Consider the following 8,512-nt stretch of genomic DNA (forward strand, 5'->3'; position numbering starts at 1 on the left):
ACAGCTAAAATAGCATGTTAGAATTTTGATCAAATAAAAATTAATACTCTCTCATATGTTGTGATGCTCATCTAATAACTTAAACCGAAGACAACAACTGTATTAAAAATCTTCACACCTGATCTCGTGATTGTTAAAGATCCTTCACTTCATAATCTGTTCTTTCTGAATCAAGGTTTTTTTTCTCCAAAAGGCCTGTTTTTGAACGTCTTGATGTTTAAATAAGAATAAGGATTTTTCATCTAAATCTTTAGCTCTTGAAAAATTCGCTTAAAATGTCTTAACTGCCATAAATGAACAGAAGGAAATCAAAATAGCTCTGTTTTCCCTGGTTCTACCAGCTCTCTTTTCTGTGTTCAGTGGGAATGTTACATCACCAGCCCTGCTGTGAGCAGTGGCATCTTTAAGATTTGAGGGGCGCTTAGCAATATATGTTTTGAGGCCCCCTCTTTGGAGTAACTTTGAATTTATTAACCCTTTTCGGCTCATACAATTCACCAGCCCAATGGCACCAAAAGAAAGCTTGAAAAAGAATTGATGAAACCAATTCTTTTCGAGTTTGGATCTAGGTTCTTTTTTTTACTTACAACAGCAACATTTTATGTGAAATTCAATGGCTGATACGGTTGTTACTACCATTGTTGAACGCACTAATACCCGAGGGTGTCTAGGCGGGGCAGCTCTGCAGTGTTGGCTAACCTGAGGGGATGTTAGATTTTTGCGATCGGGCTAGTTGTTAAAGAGTCTGTTTTTCAAGCTCTTGCGGAACGCCAAAAGATTGTTTTCCATCTTGAGTGCCAGGGGGAGTGAGTTCCAGCAAACTAGCTGTACCCGCAACAATCCACCCCCCCCCCCTCCCCCATGAGGCAGTTTTGGCCCTAAGGATTACCAGATTTAAGGAGGTCGTCGAGCGGAGCTGCCTCTCTGGGACATACCACCTGAGACTGCGTGTAAAGTAATCGGGGCCAAGACCTTGCAGCACTTTAAAAGCGATGCAGAGGGCCTTGAATTCGATTCGTCTTTTGACTGGTAACCAGTGCCACAACGGAAGGGCATGAGCCACTGATTGATGTTTCGGATGGCAAGCAGAAGACGAGCTGCTGCATTTTGGAGGACCTGCATTTTATTAAGGAATCGTGATAGTATATTAAGGAACAGCCCGCTGCAGTAATCCATTTTTGATAGGATAAGTGCTGCAACCACGGCTCTTTGGAGCTCCATTGGAATGTAAGGTAACATTTTCCTGACAGTCTTAATAGTGAAAAAACAGGAGGAAGTGACCGCATTCATTTGCCCCTCGAAGGACAGCTTAGAGCCAAAATAAACCCCTACGTTTTTCACCTTGGAAACTGGAATCAGGATTTCTCCCAGTTGCTGTGGCCACCAGCTAGGCTGCCAGAATGAGGTGTCGTCCAAAAAGAAGCACATCAGTTTTTCTTGTGTTTAGCTTCAGCTAGTTTTGGGACATCCAGTGTCTGACCTCACACTGGAGTTACTGGATGTTTATTGGACTAGTGCATAATATTAAAATAATACATATGCACAAAGCGCTTGAAACTGTAACCTTAGTTGCCAAATACATGTATTCACAAATATATCCATCTTTACTACTGGTGTTCTTGCTGCAACAGTGAAAATCAAACTGATGTTCTAAGGATTTTCACCATTCCATTGACTAAAATCTTACAACGTTTTCTTAATTTCTCATGTAAAGAGGGACAAGGCGTTGCTTGAGAGATTAAGAAACTGCTATTTGATTATATTAAATTACTTCTCTGGCTGGACAGTCATCTGTTTCCCTGCTGAGTAAAAGAAAGGAGATGAGGTATGGTGCATGGAATGAACAGAGGCATGAAGGGAAGTCGAGAGGATTGAGGTAGAGGGGGAAATAGAGATGATGCAGAAATATGTGAGGTAGGGGGAGAAGTAATGTAAACAGAGAAAGGTGAGGTGTCCAGAAGTCAGAGACGTTTTAAGGCATGGGCAAAGTGAGCTCTAACCCAGGGCCCCTGCTTTTCAAGGGGAACCATGATAGAGCCAGCTCTGTTCTGTAGAGTCTTGCCCTCATGACCTTAAATAATTCTTAAATAGTTTGTTTTACACACCTTTTTAACGCAACCTCTAAAAATCATTTAGATCAAAACAGGACCTCACATATGCAAAATAGAAGGGTGTCACAGAGATTATTTGCAGTTATATTTGTGACCTGCTGTGGCATTACAATATTGAAAACACACGTCACTATCCTTGAATATTAGATGCAAACACATTTAGAATTTGGAGAAGTGTGCCTGGGCACTGTCAGTGAGATGGCCAAAGAGCGTATGAAAGAGCTGAAATTGAATCATAAATTCAAAACTGTTCTGATCAGGGGCCCCCACAATACGTTTGGCCCAGGGCCCAAAAAATCCTTAAGATGTCCCTGCCAGAAGGAAAGAAAAGGCAAGAGAGAAAGAGTAAATGGAAGTAAAGAAAGATGGAGCAATAGGTAAGGTTTTGAGAGAACGCTAGAGATAGTGTGAAGGAAATGTAGAAAAATGGAGAAGAGTTCAGTACTCCTAAGGGTTAGGTAGAGAGAGAGGTAATGTAGGAAAAGAGGTGAATTAGAGATAGGTAACAGCAGCAAGAGGTAGACTTGACAGAAACACTTGAGGAAAAACAAAGACAAGCAAGGTAGAGAGAGAGCAAATGAGAAGAGGTATAAAAAAGCAGGTCAGGCAAAGGGAGTAGTGGGGAAGAAAGGTAGTTAGAAAGAGTGGAAAGAGAAATGTGGTGTGGAGTGAAAACAGGAAGCAGAGAGGCATGTGTGAACTAGAAAGATGTGAAGTTTATATAGAGGTCAGGAGTAGAGTGACAGGAAATGATGTGGTGAGGTAGACAGAGCTCTAACTAAAGAGGTTGAGAGGGAGTGTTGAGTTGTGGGTGAGGTGAAATGGAGAAGGTGGTCCAGAGAGAGAGAGAGTTGTGTTGGACAGAGAGTGGATGATAGAGAAAAAGGGGTAGAGAAATAAAGTTAGCTAAACAATTGAGTAAAATATTTAGAGCGATGTAGGATAGGGTAAAGTGGTAGCATGAGAGAAAGAGGAGCTGGAGAGGTGAGGTGAGGTAGTGAACTATTGGTGAAGAAAATTAAGAGCTTCTGTAGTGAGAGAGCGGTGAGCAGACATTAGTGAGATAGAGAGAAAAATGAGATAGAGAAGGCGGGGATGGGGAGGTTGAGAAAGAGCTGCGAGAGAGAGGTAAGGTAGCAGAGACATGGAGAAGAGATACGGAGGTGAGGTAATGAAAGAGCTGAGGTTGTGTGACAAGTAAAGTAGGTGGAGAGATACTGGAGGTCAGATGGAGAAGGTGCAGTGAGGTCAGAGAGAGAGAGAGGTGAGGTAGAGAGGGGATCGAGAGTGATAGGCACAGAAAGTGCGAGAACAAGGTCATGAGAGACAGGTAGTGAGATGAAGTCAAGTGAGATATATTGAAAGACAGCTGAGAAGACAAAAGTGATGGAGCAAGGAGAGAGAGAGAGAGAGAGAGTATGAAGATACATAAGGAAGTAGAAATAGAGAGGTCAAGAGACCGGTTTATTTTGAGGTGAAGTAAGGAAAGATAAATTACACAAAGATTATTTTTTGATTTAATTTCCACCAACACCTTAAGAGTGTGAGGTTGAGGCTAGGCAGGCCAGCCATGCACACTCAGGTACAGACGTATTATTTTGCAGAGCAACACAGCGAAGCAACCACAGTTTTTGTGTGGTGTTGTGCAAGGGGAAGTAGCAGCACAGAGCCCTAGTCAATAACAAGCATTTACAAAGCCAATAGGTCTCACCTTTGTGTGGACCTATTGACTTTTCCAATGCTGTTTGCCAATGCTGTACACAGAAAAATGTAAGGATACAACACATTCCTGTCCAAAAGCATGGTGCGAGGGCAATGTCACAGGAATGCGACAAACAGCATATGGAGGAAAGCGGTGAATCCAAAGCAGAATATTGAAATAGACCAGAAAGAAATCCAATGCAAGATCCTATTGCGTACAAGGGAAAGTATGATATACAATGCTATCCGATCAAAAAATTAGAGAGTTACCCAGGTTAGACCAAAAGGGACCGGGTCAATTCACACTAGCGAAAAACAAAATTCCCTTCTGTGTCGTAATATATTTCAAATGCGGAAAACTAAATTAGTTTGCACTGTACCAACAGTTTAAAATTTTAATTCTTATTTTTTATCACACAACGTAATTCTTTTTGCCCACTATTGACTTTATTCATCACTTTATCAGTCAGAGCATAGCGTTTAGAGACCATTCAGTTAAAAACACATTATAAAAACATTCAATAATAATCATTTATACAAATAGATCTGTTGTTTTAAAAAAAATAACCGATGTCAAAGCAAATATTAACTTGATATTATCTTGTATCACATCCAGGTTTTTCTATTTCGACAAATTCCTGCTTATATCCATTCTACATCAAAGGTATTATCATACTTTACAGTGTCAGAAAACTTTCAGGTTCTATACTCGACTCCAATATATACTTCTTTGCAGGATGTGCAGTACTATCATGTGTAAATTACATATATTCTATTAAAAACAATGGTTTATTGTTGTCCAAATGTCGACGCGTTTCGGTGTGTTTGAGAGTTCTTAGAGACCTTCCTCAGGACTCAGATTAAAAACATGAACTTATTTTTCCAAAACCAGATCAAGTATCTACAAGAATAAATAATAAATACAATTAAATTCAAAATATACGTGTGTGAAACTAATACAATTATTATATTGGTTCAGTGCCTCCTCAATATATTACACATATGACATGCTCCTTAAACAGGTTGCAAACTAGAGGAACAAAAAATTGATGGTTCCTACGTCCATTTTTAACCAAAGTTTACTATAGTTCCTTATTTTTACTATGGTTAGTAAGGTCTCTCACCCTCAGTATTCTTTATAAGGGGATCTCGATAAAACGGATGGACTTGTATCAGTACGCCATCTTCTCTCCTCAATTTTCTTCAGTTAGTGAGGAACACCCACCTAAAAACGTATTTTATTTTATTATTTGCACTAGGTGTCCTCTGTGTGAGAGACCTTACTAACCATACTAACATTTTTTTAAACATTTTTTAAAAATATTTCCCACATTTTTCTATTGGAGTGAGTGGGTGAAATTGTCCTTCTTTTCTGTTTACTTTTACAGATGACGTATGCGGTTGAGCTTTTGTTTCTACAGTCCGTTGAGCATCGAGAGACAAGATCGGAAGCAAGGAAGAGCTGCAGTCAGGTAAGACACATTTTATTTATTTACTAGCGATTGTGCATGGCATACTTTATTGTAAGGAGAGAGGAGTGAGGCAGTTGGATAGATGTTAGTATTTGAATGCATGTTTTTACGTTTTAACCACAATTATACTCCTATACAGGTAGCAGTTGTAGACACACATCGGGTTGATTTCTCGTTTTACACTCTTGGTTTAAAAAAGATAAAGTATGTGGATAGAATTATTAATATTTCTTTAAACCAATGTGTAAAGGAAGCAAAAACTGTTATTTACTTCTTGGTGCATCGTGTTTTTAAAAAAAAGAACAGCGTATTCATGGATATTCGAGCACGTGAAATTTTGGAGAGCACAGATGGCATGGGTGGCCGAATGGATGTTTTGGACAATTTGGAATTTTTTGGTAAATGGATTTTAAAATAATGCAGGATTTTCTCTGCATTTTAAAGTTTGGATTTTTTTTACTTTTGTCACACCTTGGACAGACAATTGATGGAAAGAGGATTGCAACGATGGATTTCTTGTTGTGTTTTTCTCCCAAACTATTTTCTTTTTTCTGGATTTTTTTTCTGGAATGAGTTTTTTTTAGTTTACACAGTTTATTTTGCAGCAGATGGTTTGCTGTAAAGTATTTTTATGCCAATCTGTCTCTCTTGATAGATATGCACGTGCTTTCGATTGGATATTGGATTATGGATTTGAGATTTTGGATATTTGGTGAGCTGCAGACTCTTGCTGAACTTTGGAATTTTACAGAAGAACAAGAGTTGAAGAAGGAAGACAACTGAAGGCAGGAAACCCGTTTCTTTTTATAGTTTTGGAAAAATGTATTGAAAAATGTCAATTTTATTGAAACAAAAATATGCAAAACAGGCAAGTAAGATAGAATAGGTGTTAGTGATAGTTAGAAATGTAGTATGTGGGCAATATTGTCTAGGTAGTCTGAAGCCACCATCAACCAAAATTGTTGAATTTGCCCCAATAGTCTCTCAGACATTTCTTTTGTTCTTTAGGAAATCCGTGGGTTCAAACTACATGTCAATAACTGCACTATTCTCATTTCTTGTAAACTTTGCTCCTTCTTCAAAATTTCCGAGAAACGTTTGGGTGAGGTTTTCCGATTGATTTATTGAAGGAGTTCTGCCATCCCTCTATGGTATTATTGGTCTGTGCTCCGCCCTCTAAGCAGGTTGTGTAATAGTTCCACCACTTTACAGGAAACCTTGGATTTCCTCCTGCGACCCAACCTGCTTAGATGGCCAATCCATGTGTCCTCAAAGTAATTTAGTAGGGCGCCCAATTTGTCTTCATTTGTAGAGAAATAGTCAAATTCAGTAATTGATGTGTAGTATTCAACCACACAGTCAAGAGGAGCAAAGCACAAGGTAGTTCGTTTTTTAAATTCAAATTGCAGTTTATTGTCTGATATGTAGTCCTCAACTAAGGATGTTTTTTACATTTTCCGCCAATACACTTGTGAAAAGTGAAAAAGAAATCATCCTTGACTTTGAGTTTCGGGATACATTTTGGTTATGGTGCTAATCATTGATAATTCTAAATCATTTATCACTTTTCTAGGACTTTTATTTTGTGCTTTAGATTTTAGCACTGTTAAAAATTCAGTGTAAGTTGAGGTTTGCTTATCAGGGAGTAAACTGTACACTAAGGGAACTACAGTGTAATTAATGTTTCACATGAATAGTGTATATTCGGGTGAATGAATGGGGTGTGGAATTAAACGTGCCATCCATCATCCAAATATCACTAGTCTCCAATTTTACAAGGTTACGGTGTGCTAAAGATTACTATTCTTTTTTTAGCTTTTTTGTTGTCATGCAAAAGAAAGATTTCATTAGTAACAGTGACAGTTCAGGAGGAATGTTATTATCAGAGTGTCTTTAGTGTGTTACACGTTGAGGGTTACTTGCCTGTTTTTTTTGTTGTTTAACTCTGCGTAAATTTGGGATTGTGGGCATACAGCTTGCTACATGCATAGAAATGTTTTAGTATACCGCCCTCATAACTGCGCCACAGGGTTTATTGTAGATACATGCAAGCTCTTTTATTTGATTTATATTTTCTCTAACCCCAATCTCCATTGCAGACACGGAGTGGTTATCTTCTGTGGTCCTTTCAACAGTGTCCCCAAGAGTAACCGCTCTGCCTGTGACTCAGTTAATCTCTCCTTACAATAAATGTAGCCACCATGTTTCAGGAGTCAGTTTCCTCTTTGGGATTTCACATAAGTAGTTTGTCATACTGATGCCATTTATGAAATGTCTGAAATAGAAAGAATTCTTTTTTTTTTTAGTTTTATGTTTTTCATTGAACATGTAATCTGGAAGAAAAATGTATTAGTTAAAAATGTTTGACTAGTGACATTTCAGAGAAAATGTTTTTTTCAATGTATAGCTGCTAATATGTGCTTTTGCAATTCGATATTGCTTAGTGTTTTGAACCTGGAATAAAAGGTTAATAGTTATTTAGTTCTCAATTGAGTTTTTGAACAACATGTTCTTTGTTATATGTTTGTTTTGGATTTTGCAACTTGTGATTTTCTAATATGGTTCGAAGTTGATTCCTGTTATAAGAAAAAGAGGCATTTCATTTAGTTGAAGTTATTTGCCTCACCTTACTAAGGTTCCCCTTGTTTGCTTGCTTGTCTTTTTTCTGTTCTAGAATTGCTTACTTGGCTGTTTTTGTGGAATAAAAGTTTTGTCCCTTTTGGGTGATATTGGGATGGTCTAAAAGAAAAATTGGTTTTTAATGATTGATGTTTGCCTAGCTTTTGTCTTTGTAAAAAAATGTTTTGGTTAGTTTATGTTGCAAGATTAGATTTTTGGGTTATTTTACCTGTGAAAGGCTCTCCCGCTGTCGAACTACTGCTGGAGATGTTTGCAGTTCAGATTATGTTTTTCTGTTTATGTCAGCTTTGCAAAAAAAAAACCTAATTTTCATTGGTTAGATTTATTAAACCAAAAACTGATGAACACCTTCCCTGAGGCAAGCAACTGTTTGAGTTAGAATAGTAAATTTGACAACCCCCACTGACCAGCACCTTCCCTGAGGCAAGGACATGGGGGAGTTAGAATAGTAAATTTCCTCCCCTGCACTGACCAGCACCTTCCCTGAGGTAAGCACCCTGTGGAATTACAATAGTAATTTTGCCCCCCACCAGTGACCAACACCTTCTATGAGGCAAGCACCCTGTGGAGTTAGAATAGTTATTTTGC

This window comes from Triturus cristatus, chromosome 9, assembly GCF_964204655.1.
Source record: "Triturus cristatus chromosome 9, aTriCri1.1, whole genome shotgun sequence".
Lineage (NCBI taxonomy): Eukaryota > Metazoa > Chordata > Amphibia > Caudata > Salamandridae > Triturus > Triturus cristatus.